The sequence below is a fragment of the Dasypus novemcinctus genome, chromosome 16, assembly GCF_030445035.2.
Source record: "Dasypus novemcinctus isolate mDasNov1 chromosome 16, mDasNov1.1.hap2, whole genome shotgun sequence".
Classification (NCBI taxonomy): Eukaryota; Metazoa; Chordata; class Mammalia; order Cingulata; family Dasypodidae; genus Dasypus; species Dasypus novemcinctus.
This window is the reverse complement of record NC_080688.1, coordinates 42,273,095-42,299,214: the sequence shown is the minus strand read 5'-3', so window position 1 is coordinate 42,299,214 and position 26,120 is coordinate 42,273,095. Positions and strand designations below refer to the sequence as shown.

Here is a 26,120-nt window from a genome sequence, read left to right as displayed (position 1 = left end):
GGAGGGAAGCAGACTTGACCCGGTGGTTAGGGCATCCATATACCACATGGGAGGTCCAAGTTTCAAACTCCGGGCCTCCTTGACCCGTGTGGAGCTGACCCACATGTAGCACTGATCCACATGTAGCACCGATGCACGTAAGGAGTGCCGTGCCACACAGGGGTGTCCCCACATAGGGGAGCCCCACACACAAGGAGTGCACCTGTAAGGAGAGCTACCCAGCGTGAAAGAAACTGCAGCCTGCCCAGGAATGGTGCCACACACATGGAGAGCTGACACAACAAGATGATGCAACAAAAAGAGACACAGATTCCCGTGCCACTGACAACAACCGAACCGGACAAAGAAGAACATGCAGCAAATAGACACAGAGAACAGACAACTGGGGGTAGGGGAAGGGGAGAGAAATTAAAAAAAAAAAGAGTACTTTGGTGGAAAAAATCAGAATGGTGATGGTCTCGGTCATGGGGCAGGAATTGTCTGGGCTGGGCGATGAGGGAACTTCCTCAGGTGGTGGTAATATTTTATTTCTTGAGAGGTGCTTGAAATTACACAGGTATACATATCTACCAAAATTCAGAGCACTTCAGATTTATGCATTTCATTGTGTGTAAATCTTTTATCAGAACAAAAAAAATACATAAACAAATATTGAACTCTGGTTAAATAGATGCGTGATGAAGTATTTAAGGGGAAGTAGTATTCTGAGGTCTGCAATTTACATTGAAATGCATCCATAAAAGATAGATTCATAGATGGATAGAGGGATGGATGGATGGATAGTTAGATGATAAAAGCAAGTAAAATATTAATGGCAGAAAGTAGATGGTAAGTATAAAAGTGTTCACTGTCCTTTCAATTTTGCTGTATGTACAAGAAGTTTTATAATAAACAATCAAGACAAATTGATTGAGATATAGAACTGTACTCAGTCTGTATTAGCAGCTCTCTCTCTCTCTCTCTCTCTCTCTCACTCATACATACACATACACACAATTCTATCCTCTAAGCATTTCCAGTCCCAGGTGTAATGTTTATTAATTTCAGTATGGACATAGCAGTAGAACATTCTCTAATGGTCCCTTCAGCAAATTCAGTAAGAAATAGGGTGGGGCCATGGCAGGCAGGTGCATTCTGGCCTGGATCTACCGCTTAGAGAAAGTTGTCGATGCTCTCTCCTCACTCTCTGCAGCTATAAAATGGCTCTATTATCATCCCCCTTGGCGAAACTGGCATTAAGATTAGAGATGATCTATATAAAGCACTAGCCAGTACCTAACTCTATAACATGCTCGATATAAGGATGCTGTCATCGTGATGGGCACTTAACAGTGGTTGTTTGATTAAAAATTGGCATCAACATACTAGATGGTCTCCTCGTTTAGGGAAAACTCTACTTGAGAAATGCCCTGTTTGGTTTTAACATCCTAACTGCCTTCAGAGTTTTTCATATCAAACAACCTGGAGATGGCATGCGGATCAGATGAGACGAGGTATGCCCGTGTGCTTTATAAATAGTAACAGTACTGTATAAATCAAAGCAGGCCACACAATATCATGAGCTGGGCAGGGGGCGGGGACTAGAGTTCGTTCTTTCATCTTGGTTATTTTTCTCATTTTAAATGCACACACACGCCATTGCCTTTACACTATTGGAAGGATGTCTGGAAGGGCAGGCTAAAAACTGCTATCTATTTGTTCTTTTCTTTCCTCAGGACGACCTCCCGCCCCTCACCCCTCCCCAGAGTGTAAGTACTTCATCAGCATTTCCTTGGCGGGCTCAGAGCCCTGACATGCTAAACAATAAGCGTTCTGTTTCTCACAACTCTGCTCATGCCAAAAAAAAAAAGAGCCCTTTGTACCATGCCAAGATTAAAACCTTCCCCTTGTTTCATGAGAATGCCCATTTTTCCACATTATGGATTCTTAGAGGAAACTGTGCTAAGATTGTTTCAATTGTATATAGTCATCATGTATATCATACTTTTTGAGGGAGTATGTTGGAAATGTTACCCCTGGAGACTCTACTCCCACCCTTTCAAGGCCGAGTCTCCCCAACCAAGAAAGCACAGGATATTGGCAATCATAGACAAAGCCACCAGCCTGCTCTGATTAACCCTCCTGGCCTACTGAGAACATTCCCTTGGCAGTTTCATAAACAGTACGCATAGCTTTGGGACCACTGCTTCTGATTGAAGATTTTGATTATGGGTTCAAAGGACAACCCATAATAAGAAGTCTGAGAACCGACAGCCAGGAAACTTGGCATGGCTATCCAAATAGGATAACCTGAAAACTTAATATAAAGTTTGTGTGTTGATGTGGGTAAAGCCACCCTGCCCTACTGGGGATCCTCTACATTATTTTCCCAATGGGCCTCGTTGGTCTTCTCTGCTGGGAAACAACCATAAGCAGGCACCATGTCCACTCACCTTGACACCACCAGTACCTACCACACTTCTAGGAACACAGGAGGGCCTTGATAAATGTTGATTGAACTAAACTAAGGCTGCAAGATGGAAGCAGGATGGTGGAGTGTTGACACGCATATCCTCTGGAGCCCCTGGGTTCAAATCTTGGCTCTGCTTCCTACCAGCTATGCAAACTTGAACAAGTTATTTAGCCTCTGTGTTCCTGTCTTCTCATCTATAAAATGGGAATAAAAATAGAATGTCACAACCATGGGGTTGTGAGGATTGAATAAGTTAATAAATATAAAAACACGTAGAACAGTGCTTAGCATGTAGTGCTTAGCATATATACAGGTTAGCTACTATTTTATTTTAGCATAGCAGGTCTGCAGGAGTAAAATTGTCAAAGAACTTTTCAGGCTTTCTTGGGAGAAAATGAAAGGGAAACTGTCAAGCTAATGATTGGGTGCCTGAAGACTACCTCTTGAAAAACAGACTTATGGGGGTAAAGCATGGAAAGACAATCCTGGTTTACCCTTGTTATTCTGGTATAATTATTCATAGCACTTCCATTCACTTTCAAAATTATTACAAATTGGACAATAAATTATATGATCTCCATACATATTATCCAACTTCAGAGAATAGTTCAGAGTGAGGAATTTGCTGGTGCATCATTGGGGGGAAGTCTTTAAGGAAACGCCATCTCTGATTCTGGGTATCAGTGGAGGCCACGATAATTACAACAAGACACTTTGTTCACCCAAGAGCTATAATTAGTTGGGGTAAGGAGGGATACCCTCCAACTTCAAGAACCCTGCAGTAAGGATAGTGGTGCTTAGAAGAGAAGAGGACAAGCCAAGAGGAGAGGCAACCACGTGAGAAATAGAAGAGTGGGAAGAGAAAAGAGCAGACCCCCTATTAGCAGCTGTGTTGGAAGAAGTTTGGGGAATGGACAGAGCTGTGATCTCAAATGGTGGCAAAGGCCAAGATACTGTGGCTGTAGTCAAGTGTCCCAAACTCTACCCTCCAGAAAATGGGGAGTCTTAGAAACCCAGTAACAATATTGGGATTAGTACCTGTGTGTAGCACATACTAGGTACTCAGCAAGTTATCTTTCTGAAATACAAATCTATCACTCTATCCTTCGCCCTTTCAACAAACCTTACTATTTGTCCATAAAACATCTGCTGGGTCTTAGTGGTAAGCTACATGCATGTAAGCTAAGGAGCAAGGCAACCGTCCAGAGCATATCCCTTTACCTGTTCCTTCACTGTTTCGACCCAGCTCTGACCATGGACCTTGTTGCCCACTTCTGGCCCCTCACACCCTGGTGTTTATCATGCGATCCCTAGATGTCAGAACTTGGATTTCTCTAGGCTGTAAACAAGCTTGCCTTTATGCCTCCCATGCCATCCATTCCCCTGTAGAAACTATCTGCCCCAGGCTGTTTTTTTAGAATCCAACAACTGGCACTGTGGTCCCTACTGAGTCTTGGGTTCATATGCCAAATTCCACACTTTAATAGTCAAGGTGGAGGGAGGACTACTCCAGCTCCACCCAAAACACATGGTGGCTAGGCACGTAAATACATATGAGGAGGGCTCCTTTTCCTCATAACTTCATGGCAACATGACCTACAATTAATCATCATGAAGTCATCAGTTCACCATTCAGTATTTTAATTTTGTTCATTCTGAAGTCAACAGCAGGACTAAGACAAAAATTCGAGACTCTTTACTTTCATTTCTTGATTAAACCTCCTGGCTAAGCACACTTCTTCCATGCAGCTATCATGTCAAGGAATTTGGAGTGCTTTATCTAGACATCCATGAGAATAAGGAAGGCACGAGGCAGGTGGTACCATTATGCTTACAGTCAATAACGAAGAATGCGATGATCAAACAGTACTATGCAATCAGGGAAGTAAACTGACTGGAACACAGGAAGCCACAACACAGCTAGGACACCTGCACTTAGGAGCAGAACCAGGCTGTTAGGTTAGAGAGGAAAGCTTGATCTTTCTAGAGTTAACATGTCTCTGAAATCTTTCTCTAAAGATGACTGCTCCTGTAAAGGTTCTAGACCTCAAAGGCTCTTCCCTGGAATAGCAATTCTCAAACGTTTTGATCTCAGGACACTTTTATGCTCTTAGCAATTAAACAAAAAAAACTTTGTTTATGTTTGCATCTAACTATAACACTCATCTTAGCAATTACAACTGAGACTGATGATGCAACAAAAAGAAACACATATTCCCTGTGCCCCTGATAAGGACAGAAGCAGTCACAGAAGAACACACAGCAAATGCACACAGAGAGCAGATAACTGGGGCGGGGAGGGGAAGGGAGAGAAATAAATAAATAAAAGAATAGTAAGCCCAATGCATGTAAACATAACACATTTTATGAAAAATAACTATATTTTCCAAAAAACAAAATTGTAAGAAGAGCAACACTTTTAAATTTGTGCAAATCTCTTTAATGTGTCTTAATAGAAGGTAGCTGGGTTCTCATATCTGCTTCTGCATCCAATCTGCGGCAATGTTATTTTCATTGACATATATGAAGAAAATCAAGCCTCACACAGACATATAGTTGGAAAGGGGAGCATCTCACCATGCCCTGAAAGGGCTGTGGGGACCTCCAAGGTCCTCAGACCACCTTTGAGAACTGCTGCACTGCAGACTCCGGGAGTCATCGAGCAGAATGGACTGAAGCCAGGCTTCTCCCAATGTTCATGTACTCTTCGGTCTCCATCCTTTTCTGTTTTACCCTCCTTACCCCAACTAGGAAAAGTCATATCTGAGAGTTTCTTCTTCTTAGAAGTCCTCCCCACCACTAGACTGCAAAGCAGAGCATGGGTGAAACTAAACTAGCAATTTGCCTGGAGTATCCTCTGCTATAGCCATGCTCTGGGACCCAGGGCAGTAGCAGGCAGCTTGTGGGGTATTTATGGTAGACTGAATTATGCACCCCAGTGAAATGTATGTTCTTCATCTTAACCTGCATTCCTGTGAGTATGAGCACACGTGTACATAGACCTTTTGAAGATGGGCATTTTTGGTTAAGCTGTGATCCAACTCAATCAGGGTGGGCCCTAATCCATATTGCTAGAGGCCTTTATAAGCAAAAGAAATTTGGACACACTCAGCCAGAGAAAGGAACAGGAAGAAGCCAGAAGTCAGTGGAAGCAGGAAGAACAGGCGTAAGGACAGCGAGATCACCATGTGATGGGAGACCGGGATTCAAGCCAAGGAACCCCAAAAATTGTGGCATGCCAGCCTCAGAACACTACAGAGTTTGGGAAGAAAGCGTGGCCTGACCAGTGCTTGATTTTGGATTCTAGCTTCTGAAAGTGAGCTGACAAATGCTTACTGTTTAAGCTAGCCCATTGTGTGGTATTAGTCTTAACAGTCTGGCAAACTAAGACAGTATTCAACCATCCAAGTGCTGTTATGTCTTTTCCATCAAAAATGCGTAAATTGGGAATGGATATGGCTCAAGCAGTTGAGCGCCTGCTTCCCACAGGGGAAGTCTGGGGTTTGATCCCTGGTGCCTCCTAAAAAAAACAAACAAGAACAAACAAATGAAAAAACCAACTCAGGGGAGTCGACGTGGCTCAGTGGTTGAGCTGCCAGTTTCCCATATATGAGGTCCTGGGTTCAATCTCCCACTTGGGTACCTAAAAATTAAAAAAAAAATCTAATGCATAAACTCTTCTCTTCATTTGCTTTTCCTTTCTTAGTATCACCCAACAGCCTCCCCCAAGTATGCCTGTGGGACATGGGTGATTTTACAACTTTTAAGAGCCCCTGGGTGAGACTCAACTGAAAGATAAAGAATGCTTACCAGAGATTCAGAAAGTATCTTGAAATATTTTAGGCAGAAGGTCAAGGATCCAAGAGGACAGATAAAGGATAGAGGGTCTATGTGTGCATATGTGAAAGTGTGTGTGCATTTGTGTGCACATGTGTGACTATGTGAAAATTTTTCATGTGTTCCATTATAATTTCAAAGTTTCCTTACAAAAGGAAATCTTTTCGACCCAGAATAACAATAAAAAGCCACGTAAGAATTATAATACCCCACACACACACACACAAAGAATTGTAATACTCACATCAGGGACCACTCAATCCTATCTACAAGCAAGCTGTACTTACCTCCTAGGTAATCCTTGCCAAAAGTTAGCCAATGGACAATCAAGTCATGTGAATTTTCCACCGGTCTCACAAGACCACAGTGGATTTCCATTACTGATTTCAGCAGACTTGAAAATCTTCAGTTTCCACTCCTAATGAATACTTAGTCAAATGTACTGTTTAAACATCTCAAACAAGGAAACTAACACTTGCTTCAAAGTCTAAAACGATGGCAACTACCTGTCCCTATAATCTGACTGCCCAGGTATCAGAGATGTTTCTGCATCAACTCAGCAGAGTTTTTAATTTTTTCATGTGGCTCAGTCACTCCCCAGAATCAAACTTTGAAGTGTGTGTTCTCCTGTAGACCTCCGTCTACACATCCTCGCTCTCTCCTGAGGGGAGAGGAAGAAGTAGCTTTCCTCCACCTGTACCCAATTATCCCAATCCTGTGAGCCGGCCTCTCTTTTGTTTTCCTTTCTTTAGAGCCCTTGAGCTTTAGTCTGGCAAAGAATTGCTTAAGGGCTCCCTCCCCAGCCTCCACCCTGGGAAAAAAGCATTTACGCTCTCAGTAAGTAGTGAAGTAGCTAAGCACAAGGTTTGGGGCTGATTCTCTGTCCCCTTTCCGCTCTAACAAGCACTGTTGATCAGCGTCTCCTACCCCACACCCCCATAATTTAAGTGAATATTATTAACCTTCAAAGAGTCTCAAGGGCTTACTTTCTCTCTCTTTCTTCAAGCTGCAAGTCATCAAGGTTAACCCTCTTTTCATCAGGAGAGAAATGTGGGTCACAAATACTCCAGTGTGGACAGAAGTGTACAACATTCCACATCCTTTTTCAATTTGCATCCTACCCAGATGCCCGGGTGCCTCAGAGCCCCTGCAGCCCCTGGGAATTCCTTACTGGCCGGCCCCACGCAACTCAGGAGAGGAGAGCAGCCCTCGCCACCCCATGGAATATCTCATTAGAAGGACATTCCAAGAAGAACATTAGCTGAAATGGCTCTTTGAAGATTTTTTTTTGCATTCCCCTCAGAGTATCTTCCCATAGGGAAATTGTCAGATAACTGCCTTTGTTTGTTTAGTTCTGTAACTTTAGTTTGCAGCTACCCCCATGCAGAAAATCAATCAACAAATATTTAATCAGCACCTACTATGTATCTATCACCCCATAGGCTCCAAGTGCCAAACAAGGGAGACTGAAACATAAGCTTTGCCCTCAAGGGGAACATGACCTATTTAGGAAGACAAAGCTAACACAAAACAATTAAATGCTACACTGTGTGGTTCTAAACAGGGGAGAGAGTAGTAGGAAACTATAGTGTAGAAGAGATAGATTTTTGTCTCAGGGCTTGAAAGATGTATAGGATTTAAACAAGGAGAGGAGAGAGGTCATTGAAAGCAAGGGGAAATTGTATAATGACGGCCACTAAGGAGACCAGGCCAATTAGAAAGAAGCTAGTACACCAGGAAGGCTTAGGAAACAGGGTGATTAGAGACCAGACTGTGGAGTCAAAGAGACACTTCCGTAAATTTAAACACAGCCTTGATGTTTTCTGCACTTCATAATTTTAGATTTTCTCATAGATTCTTTCCCTGAACAACAGGGTGTATTACTATGAGGTAGTGGTGGCTGAGACGTGCTGTATTACGCCGTGTATGCATTGCCTGAAGTTTGGTTTAGAGTCATGAATGTTGCCCCCCTCCCTTTTCTTCCAGATTAAAAAAATGATCATTATCAAAACAGTCAAGCAACTAAGAGTAAAGACATCAATGTGAATGGTTCTTTAGGACAATGGTTTTATTATTTTTTTCTTTTCTTTTTTCCAAATTCTACTCAATTTATTCATTTTTTTAAAAATATTACATTCAAAAAATATGAGGTCCCCATTCACCCCCACCGCCCCCACCCCACCACTCCCCCCACAGTAACACTCTCCCCCATCATCATAACACATCCATTGCATCTGGTGAGTACATCTCTGGGCATTGCTGCACCCCATGGCCTGTGGTCCACACCACAGCCCACACTCTCCCACGTTCCATCCAGTGGGCCAAGGGAGGACATACAATGTCCAGCAATAGGACAATGGTTTTAACTCTGAGCTCCTTTGAGCCCCAGGAGTGCCAAGAAGGGCTTTAGGGGTCGCCTTGGGAGGTGAGATAGAGCCAAGCCAATGAGGAGCCTGGGTGCCTGGCAGCAACTGTGCTTTTATCCGCTTCATATTGGGTTTCCATATAGGATTTTTCAAACAAACGCTTAAATAAATCTTTGGTGCGAAAGAAGTCCTTAGTGACTAGTGATTTGTATATCATCAAAAACACTGAACATATTTGGGTTGACTCCTTCCTTTTAAGGAGCTACACACAGACACACACACAGAGTGATTACAGTATTTCTGATCGATTCATTCATTCATTTTCCCCCCTCATTTCTCAAGAACTTGCTGATGGCCCACTATGTGCCTAGAACCTACCCATGGGCATCACAAAAGAGATGAAGCTGAATTGGTGCTCACCAGATAAAGGAATGGATGGGAGGAGACTGGCTGATGGCGATGATGATAAAGACGATAAAGATGCCACCGACACTGAGTACTTACTGCGTGTCAGTCTCTGGGCTGAGCACCAAATACATTACCTTGTTTAATTTTTGCCACAATCATATGAGATATTAAATTGAGCCTGGCTGAGTTTCAAGTTACTTGTCCGAAGTCATGCAGCTAGAAAGAGGTGGAAACTAACTTCAAAGGCTAGGTTTTAGCCACGATAAAGTGATATGTGTAATAATGTTAACAAGGTACCAGAACATCCATTTCTCCTTTAAACAGTTTTGTTTTGTTTTGGCAAATGGGTATTTCTGAATACTTTCTCTCCAAAAGCTCAGACTTTTTGATTAAATAATCATCCTGTAAGACTCAGATGAAGGAAGAACCCACTCACCCTATTTGTCTCTGCCTTGTCAGCCAATCCCACCCTCCTGCTCAGAGTTCACAATCAGCCAAGCCTGTGAAAACAAACTGAAACCAGAAAATGGATACAAGACTCGAAGGCCACTTTTGGAACTCCCAGGCTCTAACACTGTATATTTTTCAGAACACGTGACTATAAACTTCCCCTCATAGCTGGTGACACACACCATGTAACATTGTTAGCCCAGAACTCCAGCTCAGAAATCACACTATTTGCTAACAGGATTTGGGAACTTACGTTGTCACACTGCAATAAAAATAAATAAATAAAAACCTCTAAATTGCTCCTGGAAGATGGGGTTTCTCACAGTTGTGCGTTAAGTTACCATTTCTCTTAGAGTCACTAGAAACAAAACCACACATACTTGGCAGAAGTCAGCAAAATTAACTAGGCCCTAAGCAACTCCTTATTGGTTGGTTTCAGCAATGCATTATCCACAGAGGCACAAGGAGGAAAGTGAGACTATCAGGTGCCACCAAGAGTTTGCGTTGCTAGAGTGATTTCAGTGCACTACCATTTCTACCAAAGATCTTTAAAAACATTTGCTGTGTGCAGTTCTAGCTCAGCAGTTGAGGACTTGCTTTGCAAGTATGAGGCCCTGGGTTCAATTCCTGGTACCTCAAAAAAAAAATTTGCTTTTCTCTCTGCATCAGGTTGGGTTGAACCCCTCCCCAACGCCAAGTACATCATTATCATAAATAGAAAGAGAATCAAAAAGTTTGCGGGAGAAGGGAATAGCTCATATAGTGGGCTGCTCCTTTCTATCAAATTTGCTTAGCTGATAAACTGTGAAATTTCCATAATAATAGAGAGTACAGAAAACAAACAGCAATTTTATTCGATAGGGAAATTGCATTCTGTTACTGGATATAGCATTCTAGAGCATGTTCAATGGTATTTTCAAAGCATTAAAAATGTAGACATAAGTTTTTATTTTTAAATTTAGCTGTAATGTAAATAATAAATCCCACCACAATTTGACTGGTCCAGAGACTGCTGGCATCATTAACTTGGAAACCGTGAGATATAAACGCTCTACTTATCTTACCAGGCCCTCAGCCAGCAGTCTCCTATAATGGGGGATGTTAATACATGCCCTCTACTTCATCTACATTTCTGTCTTGCTTAAGGGTCTTCTGGGGTTCCCTATTGCTATTTGTATCACATTTTAACCACTCATTGCTCTTTGATGCTCTTCTTTCTCCCATGCCTTTTTTTGTTTCTTACTACCTCTCTGCTCACTTGCTCAACAATATATCAAGCCCATCTTCCCTCAGCTTCCCAATGCTATCTAATGGGGTAGGTGGATTGAAAAATCACCACACTTCTCTTTTCTCTGTGGCTATGCCTTTTACCAATCCTCCCACCCAGAGGGCTAGTCTTATAGCTTGCTTTAGCTGGTAACATGCAGTGGAAGCAATGGAGTGGCAGGTCCACGGTTAATCCTCAGGAAATGGTGTGTGCTTCCACGTTCTCTTGAAACTCTGCCACTGCTCTGGAGATAAGCCCACACTAGCCATTTGGATGATGAGAGACCATGCAGAGGAGAGAGACAGTGCTTCAGCTAGCACCCAGAAGAGTCACCTAGTCAACCCAGAGGGGACAACAAACGCATGAGGAAGACAAGCCGAGACCAGAGCTACCCAGCCAAGCCCAACCTGAATTGCTGACCCCCAGAATCATATGCTGAAAGATGGTTGTTCTTTTAAGCTACTAAATTTTAGAGTGGTTTGTTACACAGCAACAACTAATTGATACATCTATGTTATCTTGTTTATTACTTATTTCCCTGCATTCCTCATACCTGAAAGAATACTTATTTCTTCTAGGACTTTCAATTGTTATTTTCCATGACTCAAAATATAACCACCTCCTAGATATTTCTAAGAACATGGAGGTAAGAACGAAGTCAATGTCACAGGCTTGATATGATGATTAAATGATATAACAGACTTGAAAATGTATAGTATAGCACCTCTAGGCAAACCTTTTTAAGATACCATTCTGTGAGGCTAACTATCACCTGCTCTTCCTCTTACTTAGATTACTAGAAAATTGTTGCCATCATCAATACTGTTAGGAATTCAATGGTGCCCAATTGGGGAATTGGTGAGACACTAAACCAGATCATTTATGCTTTTCCCTATATTCTAATCTCATTTCATTATCCAAAGTCTGTTTGACCTAGTGAGCCTTCTTTGTGAATCCTGTTCAATTACATTCTTTTAAGAAAACTTTAATATTAATACTAAAGAATTAATAGTCCCTCTGTCTTCAGTGGCCCAAATTCACATTTCATGTACAAAGTCTTTCTCACATATATTTCTCAGTAAACGTGCTATCTTCCAACACAGAGTCTCTATAAAATTACAAGCCAGCAATTACCTGGAAATAACTTGTTTCTATAATTTCTATAATCACTGTCTCCTCCCCAGAGGACTGTGGGAGAAGTTTACAGTCCATGGCTTTTGTTTGTTTGCTTTTGGCAGGAAGTGAACAGTTTCCAGGCTTAGGCCAGCCTAACTGTGCAGATCAGGAACTTGCCAATATTTCCTCCATAGCAGTGTCTCAGCATTTTATTGTTCAACTTTTTCTGTTTCTTATTTAGGTGGATCAACAGCTATTTCTAAATAGTGAATAATACTAATTATCATTCATTGATCATCTACTATATCCCAAACATTCCTTGCATATTATTCATAACTTTCTCAACATCCAACATGCTTAAAATTTGTTATTCCTATATCAACAACAAGGAAAGTGAGCTCAGAGACATTTGAGTTTTCACCAAACAGTATGTGACAGGGAACAATGAAATTGACTTGAGGGCGGCGGACTTGGCCCAGTGGTTAGGGCGTCCGTCTACCACATGGGAGGTCCGTGGTTCAAACCCTGGGCCTCCTTGACCCGTGTGGAGCTGGCCCACGTGCAGTGCTGATGCGTGCAAGGAGTGCTGTGCCATGCAGGGGTGTCCCCCGCGTAGGGGAGCCCCCCACACAAGGAGTGCACCCCGTAAGGAGAGCCACCCAGCACGAAAAAAGTACAGCCTGCCCAGGAATGGCGCCGCACACATGGAGAGCTGACACAACAAGATAACGCAACCAAAAGAAACACAGATTCCTGTGCTGCTGACAACAACAGAAGCGGACAAAGAAGATGCAGCAAATAAATACAGAGAACAGACAACCGGGGTGGGGGGAAAGGGGAGAGAAATAAATAAATAAATATTTTTTTAAAAAAAAGAAAGAAAGAAATTGACTTGAGGGTTGTCTAATTCCAAAGTCTCTGCTATTTCCACTCTGAGATGCTGCTATTGAAAATGACATTTCTTCAAAATGTTTTATGCTGATTCAAAGGAAAGCAATTTACTTTTACATTGTATAAAATGCTTCAAATAGAATTATCTTTGTGTGGGGCTGTTTCCCATCGGCGCACCATCTCAACACTAACTACCATAGAGTCAATAAATATGCTCAAAAGAAACCCTCCCTTGACCAAACAAAGCTAAACCATGGATTAGGAGGCTTTCTTGGTGGCATCAGGGAATCCAGCTGCCATTTTACCTTGGGCTATGCTCCAGAATGCCATCAACAGAGGATGACACAAGGTACACGGAGAAAATGTTAAATTGAGCTATATAGTTTGGTTCCATGTTAGACCCTGGAAAGGTTACTTACATCCCAATCACATGGAAGCTTGTTACAATGCAGATTTCTGGGTCCACCTCCCCCCAGTTGATTTGTTACCAGTGGTCCATTGACCACATTTGAGGAATCACTGCTCCAAGATCTCAAAGCTCAATTTAGGGTGAAGAGAGTAAGAGTGAGGAATCGATTCTCCTCTTGAGCACACCTTGGATTCGAATCACTTGTTCAAGAGGATCACTGTGCACATCAATCGTTTGACCCACAGTGTGGCTACACAGAGTTTTGAGAAATAAATATGTTCTTGGAAAAGACTGAATTCAACTACAATTTTGTAAATTCATTGGAAAGTTCAGAGTTTAAAAGATCATCTACTGTGGGTGGTCTTATAAAAAGAAAATCCTTTCATAAAGCAAATAAATACGTTCAGAATTGTCTGTTTCGAACTTTTGATGCTTATTTAAGTTGGATGGTCTCATAGTACACACCTGCTATCTGGTTTGTCCAAAGACTTAGAAGATCAAATTGTCTAGTAGTAAAACTCCATCCTTATTTCCTGAACATGTAGGGACGGTGTTATTCACAGTGAGGTGAGGCCAAAAATAAAAACAAAAAACAAACAAAAAACCGTTGTTAGTTAAGGCATTTTCTAGAGGGTCTATGTTTAACTTTCTAATAAATAAAGACAATAAAAATGTTTGGGCCCAACATTGCAATATAGTTAGAAATTCCTTGCCTACTGAAAGCCTACCAAAATGCTTTCTTTAGCTTTGATATTCAGTTATCCCTGGCGATTTGCTGACTTAATCAACTGACCTGATATTTACAAGATCACGGTTCGCTCTGCGCAGACACATCAGAGCCTTGTGAACAATTCCTCTGGCCCCAGCCTCCAGACTTTTCTAAACGCTAAGACTGTCTCACATCCTATCTTTAGCAGGGCTCCCATCCATAACCTCGAGTCCGCAAAGCTTTGTGGCTTTATTATTTGCTTTTTCTAAAAAAATCTGTAGTTTCAGATTTTTATTTTCAATTTGGGGAGAGATGATTTGGTGGAGAGTTGGTGAGGTAACGGAACAAAGCCAGTCGAACAGTTAATGCTTTAATCTTGCGGATAATTTATACAATAAACAAAGTCACATGCTTCTCTAATAATTTAGATGTAAGCAAATGTTGATTTATTCAGGAAGGCTACTGCCAGAAGCAAAGCCTGCAGCACTAAAATTTGAATTAAACTAGGACAGAAGCAGGCTAGTCTATAATAACATTTGTATAATTTTATTTTTGCCCTTGGCTCAGTTCATTTCCTCGTACAGTAGATGCATGAAATTGGTTCTTCAGCCACCTTTAGCTGATGTTCATTGATATCCGGGCAGGCAGAGAAGCAAGAGAATGCACCTTTCTAAGCTTTGTGTTTTCAATCACATGGCCATGAATTCCTAGGTCATTTCTGATAATGATTATCTTTCTTTGAATTGTGTTTTCGGCAAATATCTCAGAATAGCTTCATTTAACCTAGAGATACAGCTTTCCCCCTCAAACTGTGAGGGGCTCTTAGAACTGAGACTGTTAAATAGATGCAAATGTTGTGCTGTTTTTATTCCTGTATTCAAGCCCTAAGGCATGAAATCTGAGTTCCCTTACTCTGCTTTCAGCAGTGAAATAAGGGCCTAAGGAAATTCTTTAAATGATGGTGAAAAATAAACATTAACTTGAAACAATAAAAGACCAAACCCCACTTTTACTATTAACCTTTGACTTAAATAAGAATTAGGAACTACAACGTACTACTCTTGTTGAAGACTGAGGCTCCCTTTGAGAGAACAGGTTTAAGTCAGTGAATAATTTGCTAGAGCCTCTGAAAAGTAGACAAAGTTTTCAATCCGGACATAGTGAAACTTGGGTTTCCATTGTATTTTCCTGCAATCCGACATCCACCAACATGAGCAATGTTACAAAAAATAATAATAATAATAAGGAAGAAGCATTCCCCAAACCCGTAATCGCTTTGAATGTCTTACAATTTTATTCGACTTCCTCCTTTGATCTATTTAATCTTTTTTTTTTTTCAGTTCAGGCAAAAATCACAGCTCATTTGGGCCAAAAGTTCTGAAATAAAGAATTTCTTCCCTTAGGTCAGGAAATAAATATGCTAAAAATTCTCCCTCACCTTTTGTTCAGGGGGAGTTAAGGAGAAAACAACAAATCCTGATAACTGGAAATTAGAGACTTGGTATTTGCACCTTATGCGAAATATGCCTTTATCTCTCACTTCTTCCTGCTGAGAAGGTAAATAGCAGCCTGGGTGTTTTGGAGGCAAATATTGTTCTGTCCTATTCTTGGTAACGAAATCTGCTCCCAGGCTTTCTCCCATCCCTGTCTGATTGTGCCCTGGGGCTATTGCAGGCAGCCAAAGGAGCCTTTCAGAAAATCCAGGCCATGTTTTGACTTCATTACAAATTCCAAATAGAACAAGTTTTTGCCTGGCTTAGGCTTTGGTTATGAAAGTTTCCCACAGCTCTCAAAAAATATACAGAATAATAAATGGCTGAGCAGAGAAATAGAAAGCAATAGTAATTCCATCAAAGGGTTCTAGTCACATCATAAACCACAATTGCAGAGCCCGAGGAGCTAATGTCACTAGGACCCAGAGATAAAATGTTTTGCCTTTGGCCCCGAGGTCACGCGTGGGGGCAGGAGCTTTGAGGTTCTGTCCTTTGTTCACAGGCTGGCAGGGAGAAGGGCACTGGATCCCCGACGAGGAAGGGAGCAGGAGGCTTCTCTCCCCCGCCCTGTGGCCCGCTGGCTTTCCCTGGGGACACGCGGGAAGGCTCCGGAGCTGGCATTGTGAAAGCCTCGCCCCCAGGCGCGGCTGCGAAGCTGTAAATGTTTTCGGGCATTTCCAGCATAAAAGCAACAACTGACGAGTTACGACCGACCGGATAAGCGACGAGGCTCAAAGGACACCCCCAGCCCCCCAACCCCGCAGTAGTAGGTGTGAGAGGGAAACTTTGCATTGTCTGAGGATTTTTTCCTTTTATTTCCCTTTTGCTAGTCTCTCAGTAAGTCAAGATGTTATACGACACCAAGTGCAATGAATGTCCCATGATGTTGGAGGAGGTTGTTGTTATGGGGGGAGTGGGGTGAGGGGGGTGGAGGGGTATATGGGGACCTCATACTTTTTTAATGTGACATTAAAAATAAGTAAGTAAAGACAAAGGGGGGAAAAAAGGATGTTATACCAATGCACCAGTTAAATATTACATGCAAACTTCTTCGGGGAACCATTTCTTCCCCTGTTTACAGCTTCTCCATATTCCTGTTCCCCATCCTTCCTCCCATCTCCCTTGCTCCAGGTTCTTCCTCCTCTGTCCTTGCCCTTTTTGGGGGGAAGCATAGTGCAATGCTTTAATGGCAAATTCCAGAAGGCACACCTAATTAGCACCCCAGGCACTGGCCCTACCAACCTCCACAGCATGCCGCTCTTTATCTGCGCATTGTTTATTTTAGAGAACATGTATGAAATACTTAATTCCCACAATGGGAGATTTAAAATTTCCCCCCAAAATATACTATTAACATATATGTCCTTTCCTAAAAATGTATTTCTTTGACTCCTTTTTTAAAAAGCCACTAACTGTAGCCTGACAATTCCTAATCCATCACACTGACATCAGGTTGGTAGGCTGAGACTTTATGACATCAAAGCAATTGATTATGGCTTTTTCCTATATGGCTACATGCAGTCATTGGTGTATTATCCATACATTATATGCTAACCTCTTGAAATCACTGAAGTGATGACAGAAAGAGACAGAGACACGCTGTTTAATAATTAAAGACTGGACAAAATTATTGCCAACCCCATTTTTTAAAAAGTCTTCAAACATTATAAAAATGTTTTTAATTATAAAATTTTACTGAAGTAGACCATTCATACATAAACATACATAAACAGTAAGTGCACAGTAAAAGTTGTGAACTTACAAAGCAAACATGCAAAACATCATACAGGGCGCCCATACATCTCCCCACCAACAACACATTGCATTGTTTTGTAACATTTGTTACAGCTATGAAAGCGCATCATCAAAATGCTACTACTAACTATAGCCCTTATCTTACATTAGATGTATTTACCCCCAAACCCACCTGATTATTAAAACTCCGTCATAGTATTATATATTTGTTATTATAATTCATAAGAGAACGTTCTCATATTTGTTCTGTTAACCACATTCCTTCTTCCTCCACAGGATTTCCTATGCTATACAGCCCCATGCCTGGACAATCCTTCAAAGTGTGCACTCAGTGGCTTTCATTTTCGTCACAGAGCTAAGCAGCCATCATCTTGGTCACCAAAATTTTATTAATGACTTTGGCTTGGAAAAACACTATTGTAAAGAGATCGTAGAACCAAAAAAAAACAAAAAACAAAAAAAAACACCACACTATTGTATATCTCTTTCCCCGCTTTCCACATTTAAAGTTGTAAACCCATCTTCCAGAAGCTTCCCTTGGTGACCCTATTAAACAGAAGCATTAGATAGACTCTATCAGAAAATGTTAATTCCTTCCTTCTATTTACACATCACCTAGTAGAGAATATACACCTTAAACATAAAGGAGGGTTTAATAAATATTTTTAATTTGACTCGAGTGAGATGTGTAATTCACAGAGAGCTCTTTCAAGTAGGAAAGTCTACCATCTGCAGAGGGGAGCAGGCAGGCACGTGTGCCTGGGTCCATCAAGGCAATGGAGGAAAAATGGTCAGACACAAGGTGAAAAGAAGTTCATTCACTCTCTCAAGGAAATAAAGACCTCTGGTTTTTAAAATGAAAATATACCATTGGCATCAGATACTAATCACAAGGTAATTATTTTTATAGAGGCTCCTAAGTGAGGCACAGACACCCGTGACACCCTGAGGCTAATATGTGCACCTAGAGACTAATTCTGCCCTTGGTTGTGTGTTAGTTGTCCTTGGAGTGAATAAAAGCAGCTTTCCACATTACTCTTTACTCCTGTTTAAAAAAAAAAAAAACCCACTTCAGAAGATATGGATAAAAATATATCAGATTAAAAAACATTCCTCAAGGGCAATTTGGATGAAAAGTTAAGCTGGGCACATCAAACTACGCCGTTCCTGTAAAATTCATCAAATTCAAAGAAGTTTTCTCTTTTTTCTTTTTTTTTAGGTTACCAATCTTTCTAATGAATCTGAGGCTCCATTGGCAAAGCTGTCCTTTTTTTTTTTTTTTGGCAAAAACAGGTTTTATGTGTACAAAGATGGCAACGACTGGTTTAACAGAAAGCACCCAAAATATGAATCACATGGTAAAAGACTTCATTCAAGAAAAACACTCTTGGGGGATTTCTGGCTAACAGGGTCTCCCACATTGGAGAGGATGGGCCTGGTCAACCCAGGTAGCTTGATAGAATGGGCCTTCTCCTTGAGACACCCCATCGCTGGGCACCCCGAGAGGACTCTCCCTCCAGCACCTGCCCTGCATCCTCACAGGAAGGAGGGCAGCACCAGGCCACCTCTCCAAGACCAGTCCTTGAATAAACCTTTAACAGAATAAAATATCAAATGTTGCGCCAGGCATTGCAGGACTGTTTCTTTCAAGCACACGGTAATTCCTGACCTCACTGAACTATAGTTTAGATTCCATATATGTCCATATTTTATACCAAACCTATGAGCCATCGAATGTTCTATAACTTTCTTTGGAATTACACTGCAATCAGAGTTCTGCTTTCTCTGTCTCACTCATTCATTCAACCAATACTTACCAAGGAGCCTACCAAGTGCCAGACACTGCCTCTAGGAGTGGGGGAGTCAGTGGTGAAGAAGACAGATAAGACCCTGGCCTTGAGGAGTTTATTTTCTACCAGGCAGAGACATTCAATAAATCAGTCAACACATAAATGAAGACAATAATTCCAGACAATGATGAGTGACATGAAAATAAAGCAACGGGATGAGGGAGAGTGAACCAACACGGATGGGAAGGCCTCTTGGGGAGGTGAAGATGTTCAGCTGAGACCCAAATGCCAGGAAAGAGCCAGACATTCCAAATCCAGGAAGATGGAATCCGCTCGCTATTAGTCATGACAGACTGACTCATGTTATTGTTTAGAATATACAACCTCAGAAACGGTGACTCGGACACCTCACGACTGAAACAGAAATCTGAATACCCAGCACAGCAACACGTCTACCTTTAACTTTCCCCGGGGACTACTCCAGGCATTACTGTTCAGCTGAGCACAAGTTAACTGATTGGGTGTGCTGCAAATTTCTTCCCAATTGTATGGATAAAGCCGTTTAAATCGCTGGCTCGCAAGAGCATATATTTCTTCCTTTATCATAAGAATGCCTATATTCCCTGATGAATTTGCCTCTTCAATGAGTCATTCACTTTCATTTAAAAGTATTTTTTTAAAATTCTTCAAAACACCCGAGGCACCTGCAAAGTATGTTTGCTTTATTTCATCAGATAACTAACTTCACTGCTTCATGAGCATTTGATGCTTGAGAACATCACGCGGTAGTGCCTTTTCACTGTATAGGCAGCATGCTTGCCATGCCTGCCAGATTTAGAAATGGTTATTTTAGCTTGTGGCTTATGTCATACCACACATTAATTTTTTTTTACACATTAATTTTTGAAATGTTTTCTTAAGCCCCTTTTTAGTCTTTATGGCAAGCCCAGGGGCCAGGTAAAAATGAGTTATTATAATATGGTTTTGTTTAAAGGCATGAGTTTTCCCATTGCCTTTTCCCATGTCACATCTGGGCACCTCCATTATGGTTGCTTAGGTGTGTGATGGTTTGTCAGAAAGCTAGCCATAACTTAGGCAGAAAACTGGACTCCATTAAAAAAACATTAAAAGCTGAGAGGGAGGCAAGTTGATGTGGTATGGCTCCCAGCAATAAGGAAGCAAGAGTGCATGCTGAAGCTTAGAAATAGAAAATGATGTCCTCATAAAAACATGGCTCTAGGCTGGGGTGCCACTAGAAATTCTTCTGTCAGTTTAGAATATCTAGCTCTAAGGGATTTCGACTTTCAAATGTATCTCTGGATGCAAAATAGGCTGCACAGGAGGAGGTGGCATTGAAGAGGGGGAAAGAAGCGTTTGCTCCCAATTATGATCAGTTTATGTTACGCTGCAGATTTTTTTCATCAGACAGAATATTTGATCAGAAAGTGGGCACGTGGGCTAGATGAGTTACCTCGCTGACGTGAAGCAAACCTCTGGCCCTCCTAACTAGGAAACGTTGCTGATAAGCGAAAGAGCTAAACAATATTAAGAGCTTCGGTACTACTGGTTATCAAGGGAACCTCTCAGCCTAATTGGAAAGTTCAAAGCTTAAGGCATCTGAAATTTTTGGTTTGGGGCACTTCTCTGGCATTCCAATGCAGTTTCCAATCAATAATGTGATGCTATGCACAGCACCATCAGGAGGCTTTTTAACTCCCCTGGGTTTTGTATTTGACTTGTTAAACTGTAAAACGAGTTGGAAAAACAAATAGAAAAGAAATATCTTGGTCCCTAGTTGCCAAAATGTAAAATAATCAAATAAACAATCTCCAATGCTCAAAGAAAACTGAAAAGGGCAAAAAAGTAAAGTACATACCGATGAATTTTTAGGTGCAGAACGTAAGCATCTCTGGTGAACTTCCCTGGTGTGACCTGCTCTTCCGTGTGTCAGGCAAAGGGGTCAAGTGTCCAGGCAGATGGAATTACATGTTAAGACTGAATTAGGGGAAGCGGACTCGGCCCAGGGGTTAGGGCGTCCGTCTACCACATGGGAGGTCCGTGGTTCAAACCCCGGGCCTCCTTGACCCGTGTGCAGCTGGCCCATGCGCAGTGCTGATGCACGCAAGGAGTGCCCTGCCACACAGGGGTGTCCCCATGTAGGGGAGCACCACGTGCGAGGAGTGTGCCCCATAAGGAGAGCCGCCCAGCGCGAAAGAAAGTGCAGCCTGCCCAGGAATGGTGCCGCCCACACGGAGAGCTGACACAACAAGATGACGCAACAAAAAGAAACACAGATTCCCATGCCGCTGACAACAATAGAAGCGGACAAAGAAGACGCAGCAAATAGACACAGAGAACAGACAACCGGGGTGGGGTGGGGGAAAGAAATAAATAAATAATAAAAGATAGATAAATCTTTTTTTTTAAACCTACATAAAAAACCTACATAAAAAACCTACATAAAAAACCTGTGGCATTTTTCAGCCCAACCTTGCTACAAGCAGTGAGTAGTGGATGCTGCACTTTGAGACCCATGTCCCAAAAGAAGTTCAGAACAGTCAGTTCCTCAGTGCCACTGCCGCCTGCATGCGGGCTACTTGCATGACTTCTTTAGCCCATCTCCTTGCATGCAATTGAACAGCAGAGTCTTCACAATCTGTGGACTGAGTGTTGCACACGAGATCCCCAAGATTATGGAACTGTATGCCCTGTCCGCTGAAATAACCAAGGAGTTTTTCAGCAGCAGGGACTGAAATAAGTTCTTCATTTGGTGTTTGGTTGGTTGGTTGGTTTGTTGTTGCTGTTTTGGAGGTACCAGGGCAGGGATTGCACCCAGGTCCTTGTGTGCAGGAAGTGCTCAACCACTGAGCCACATTGGCTCCCCTGAGTTATTTTTTCCATTTGTTTGCTTGTTGGTCTTTTGGTTTTGTTTTTAGGAGGCACCAGGGACCAAACCCAGACCTTCCCATGTAGGAAGCAGATGCTAAACTGCTTGAGCCACATCCACTCCCTTCATTTGGTTCTGAATTTTCCTTTATCCCCAAAGCTTCACTGAGCTGCCCTCATCAGGGAGTGGAGAGGGAACATAGGAGTTACTGGCAGTAGGGTAAGAAGCTGAAGCACTTAGCACCTTACCTGCTCCTGTCCCTTGGTGTGAAGCCTAAACCTCCAAAACGCTTCCTTTGGGCCTAGGTTAAGAGCTGCACACACCTGACACTGAATCTAAGGCTTGCAATTATTCACATCGTAATAAGGCTGAAATCAGAAGGCACCTTGCTTACAAATGTTGCTGGCCAGCAGCTGGGGCCATTGTCATTTTTGCCTGTGTGCAGGCATGAAACTTGTGGACTGGCTCAGAATGGAATCCTGGGGCCAAGAGAGGGCAATCTTGAAGGAAAGGCTACATCACCAGGCTCGGGGTGGCACGGGGGGACGATCCTGTGCAGCGAACTGCAGACACCAGTAACTCCACTGTTGAAAAAGAATTCCTAAGAGTCAGACTCTGAATGTGAAGTTTTAGAAATACCTTAACCAAATTATTTCATTTATATTCTCCTTTTTACATACACACAAGAGAAATATATGAGAGAAGTCAAATAAAGAACCTTTACAATAAGTATATAACAAAAATTCTAAGGAATAAAGAATCATCCTTGCAGGGATGTTTCATTCTTTCTTAGTAGTACATAAAATCATGGTGGGTCCAAAAGGAGGCAGGGCAAGATGGCATCTGAGTGAGTGCACCCTAGTCATCTCTCCTGCAAAAAAAAAACAGCTGAATGGGGACAGAATCCTGCCCAAGCGAACAGTTGTAGGAACCGACAAAGCAGGAGGTATCTGGACATCGATCTGGAGAGACAGCGACAAAAGGAGTGCTTGCTCAAGATCTGCTAACAAGGAGGTGAAGATGGTCAACCACCTCACCAGGGAACTGAGAGTGCCTACAACTGTAAGCAGGAGAATAGCATCCATCAACCATGGGGGATCTAAGCCCCCTCTCAATATAAAGGTGAGTGGACATCACCAACCCAGGGTCCACAGGATGGAGGAATAAAATAAGGATTTGATTGGACTTACTGATATTTTACTATGGAACTATTGTGACTAGTAATGGAAAAAATTGTAGCACTGATGTGGAGAAAGTGACCACAGTAGTTGCTGAGGGCAGGGAGAGGGAAGAAGAGATGTGATGTGTGGGCATTTTTGGGACTTGGAGTTGTCCTAAATGATATTGCAGGGACAGATGCTGGACATTATATATCCTGCCATCACCCCCTGCAAGTATTGGGGAAGAGTGTAAACTACAACGTAAACTATAATCCATGCAGTGCAGCAGTGCTCCAAAATGTATTCACCAAATGCAGTCAATGTGCCACAATGATGAAAGAAGTTGTTGATGTGGGAGGAGTGGGAGGTTGGGGTGTGGGATATGTGGGAACCTCTTATATTTTTTAATGTAACATTTTTTGTGATCTATGTATCTTCAATAAATAAATAAGTAAATGAAAAGACAAAAATAAAAAATAAAAGTCCAAGAAATATATTTGTGCGTCTGAAAGCTTGACTTAGCCACGCTGAGCCTCAGTTTTCTCTTCTGAAAAAAAAGAGAATAACCTTTACTTCCCAGATGGAGCCAGAAATATGTGCCCTGCCTTGCTGTTCCTAGTCAATCACATTCATATTGTTTTCTAGCCATTTGTCTACTTCAGTCTGGCCACAATACAAATACTACAAACATACTCATTTATTTATCCCAGTGCGCTCTGCTGTGTTTGTTTAACTTGCCAATTCTGTACTAGGTAGACAAAAAAAAAACCCACAAAGAAGGACTTGACAATTGGTATATATTTTGGCACTCATCTGTAAAGTTGATGAAATGAAATGATTATTGGTATTCAGTGTTTTAGTGATTGTGACATCAAATCAGATTTTTTAAATGCCACTCCAGAAGAATAGAAAATAATGCATCAATCTCCAAGTAGGTAGAGGGAATTGTTAAAACACTAATTTAAAAAATGTCTTCGATAATCAAGAATGAGCCAACTAAAAGACAAAAGGGTTTTTAAGTTAAAAGACTCAAGCACAGTTATTTTTCTCTGGTTCTAAAAGTCTCTAAAAAAAAAAAGGTGTGTGCAAATGAGCAACACTTAATGGAAACTGAAATATTTTCTCAATATTTTACTTTTGTTTGATTTTTCCTTAAAAAAAATTTTTTTTAAATGACTGCCAGAGGAGAAACAGAGAACCACAGGTTTACAGTGCTATTTTCTCTCTTTCCTTAGTATTTTCCTGCACAAATCCTCACCATGATACTGTGGAAATCTTTCTGCTTGGTTAAAGTCACATTTGGCGGAGTCAATGATACAGATGAAAACAAGTTAGCCAATTTATGGCTTAACAAACACACACAGGTACCCTTTTAACAGACTACATGGCCTTCCAGAGAAAAAGGAAATCAAAATGGAGTATACCAGGATAAGCCAGCAATAGGCCAAATATTCTTAAAACAAGACATTTGCTACCAAACTATAATCCAATAATTTTAAGTCAATGTACACCTCAAACAAAGAAAACAATCTGCTACTAGCACTCAGAAGGATAAAAAAGATAAGGTAAAATATAACACCAAAAGGAAATAATTACGTGTTGCTGGAGATCCATGGAAAAGTGAACCAAGTAAGCAGTTGAACATGAGTCTTTACTCTACAGAATCCTTCCTTTAGTCTACAAAGCTAGGCCTCTTGGAACTGCTGCAGGAATTGCAGAATATTCACCAGGCCCATTATTTCAGGTTGTTCGTTGTTGTGTAGCTTTGCAAATGAATATCCTGCATGTCCCAAAATAAATATTCTGCGTGTCCCAAAATAAGCTCAAGTGATGGAGATGGCAGCACACCCAGAGCCAAGAAAGGCCCATAAACCACATGGCTTTGAGCTCCCATTACACACCACAGCTGCTGCTGGGGTAAAGAGGGAATCTTCCCTGTACTTGTGCCCATCTCTGCTAACGTGGCCCCGATTTTAAAGATAAATATAGCTGACCAGAGTTTATTCAGAGGAGGATCAAGATGACACAGGCTTTCTGCTCTGCCAACCTCACCAAAACTGCTCTCGTTAAAGTTACCAGTGATTTGATGGCCAAATGCTCTGGGCAGATTTTAGCATCTTTCCTTTCCTCTTTTGACTACAGCCCCTGAAAACGTTCTCCCTCTGGGGGCTTCAGGACACCATCCTCACTTGGGACTCTTCTTATCTCTTATTCAGAATCAGTGGGCTTTATTTAGCCTCTGGGGTACCTTCTTGAACCATCCCTTGAATTTTTCTGTTCCCTGGGACTTCTTACTCAACATGAAGTTCAAAAGCCAGTAGCATGGAAATTACCCGGGAGCTCATCAGAAAGGCAGATTTTCAGCATGAGACTTTGAGAATGAATCTGCCTTCTAACATCACCAATCTGATGTGAACTCTCTCCCCCACTGACACTGTCTTAGTCCATGACCAGATTTTCCCTCATCTTGATATTCATCTGTCTCTTAACTGGTCTACCTTACTCCATTCTCTCTTCTTCCATCAATTCTTTTTCATAAATTTTTATTCTGAAATAATTTCAAACTTACAGGACAGTTGAAAAAATAATGCAGAGCCCATACAGAGAACTCCAACACATCCTCTGCCCAGATACCCAGATCTACCAATTTTAACATTTGGCCACATATGCCTATCATTCTTCCTTTCTAGGTATCTCACTATTTCTCTATCTATTTTCTAAGCCATTGAAAGTAGGTTATACTGTCAACTTTTATTGCAAATTATATCAAATCTGTGGTAGGCTGAATAATGACTCCCCAGGATGTGCAGGGTATAATCCCCAGAATCTGAGAATATATTTTTTTCTGCAGCAAAAGGAACTTTGCCGATGTGATCAAGTTAAGGACCTGGAGACAGGGAGGCTATCCTGATTAGCCAGGCAGACCCAATGGAAAGAAAGTGTCCTTGTAAGATGTGATGACAAAAGAGGTTGAGATGAAGCAAGGAAGGCCCATGATCCATCCGAGGAATGCTAGCTGCCTCTAGAAGCCGAAAGGGCAAGGAAGCAGCTCTTCCTCTAAGAGACCCCAGAAGGAACACTGCCCCGCTGACACCTTGGTTTTATACTTCTCACCTCCAGATCTTCAACC

At 41.7% G+C, this 26,120-nt stretch overlaps 1 long non-coding RNA gene across 2 annotated transcripts in view; it reads right to left on the bottom strand.

The window, feature by feature from the left end:
- The window catches only part of LOC131273674 (uncharacterized), an 87,642-nt gene extending 62,882 nt beyond the window's left edge, over positions 1-24,760 (bottom strand). Inside the window, exons 1-3 of one of the 2 annotated variants that reach the window (XR_009180950.2) lie at positions 24,587-24,760; positions 22,216-22,414; positions 2,454-2,646 (exon numbers count right to left, since the gene is read on the bottom strand). This is a non-coding gene — a long non-coding RNA (uncharacterized lncRNA). The remainder of the gene's footprint in view (positions 1-2,453; positions 2,647-22,215; positions 22,415-24,586) is intronic. The other variant, XR_009180951.2, reaches the window with a different exon arrangement.
- Between the last annotated feature and the right edge of the window lie 1,360 nt (positions 24,761-26,120).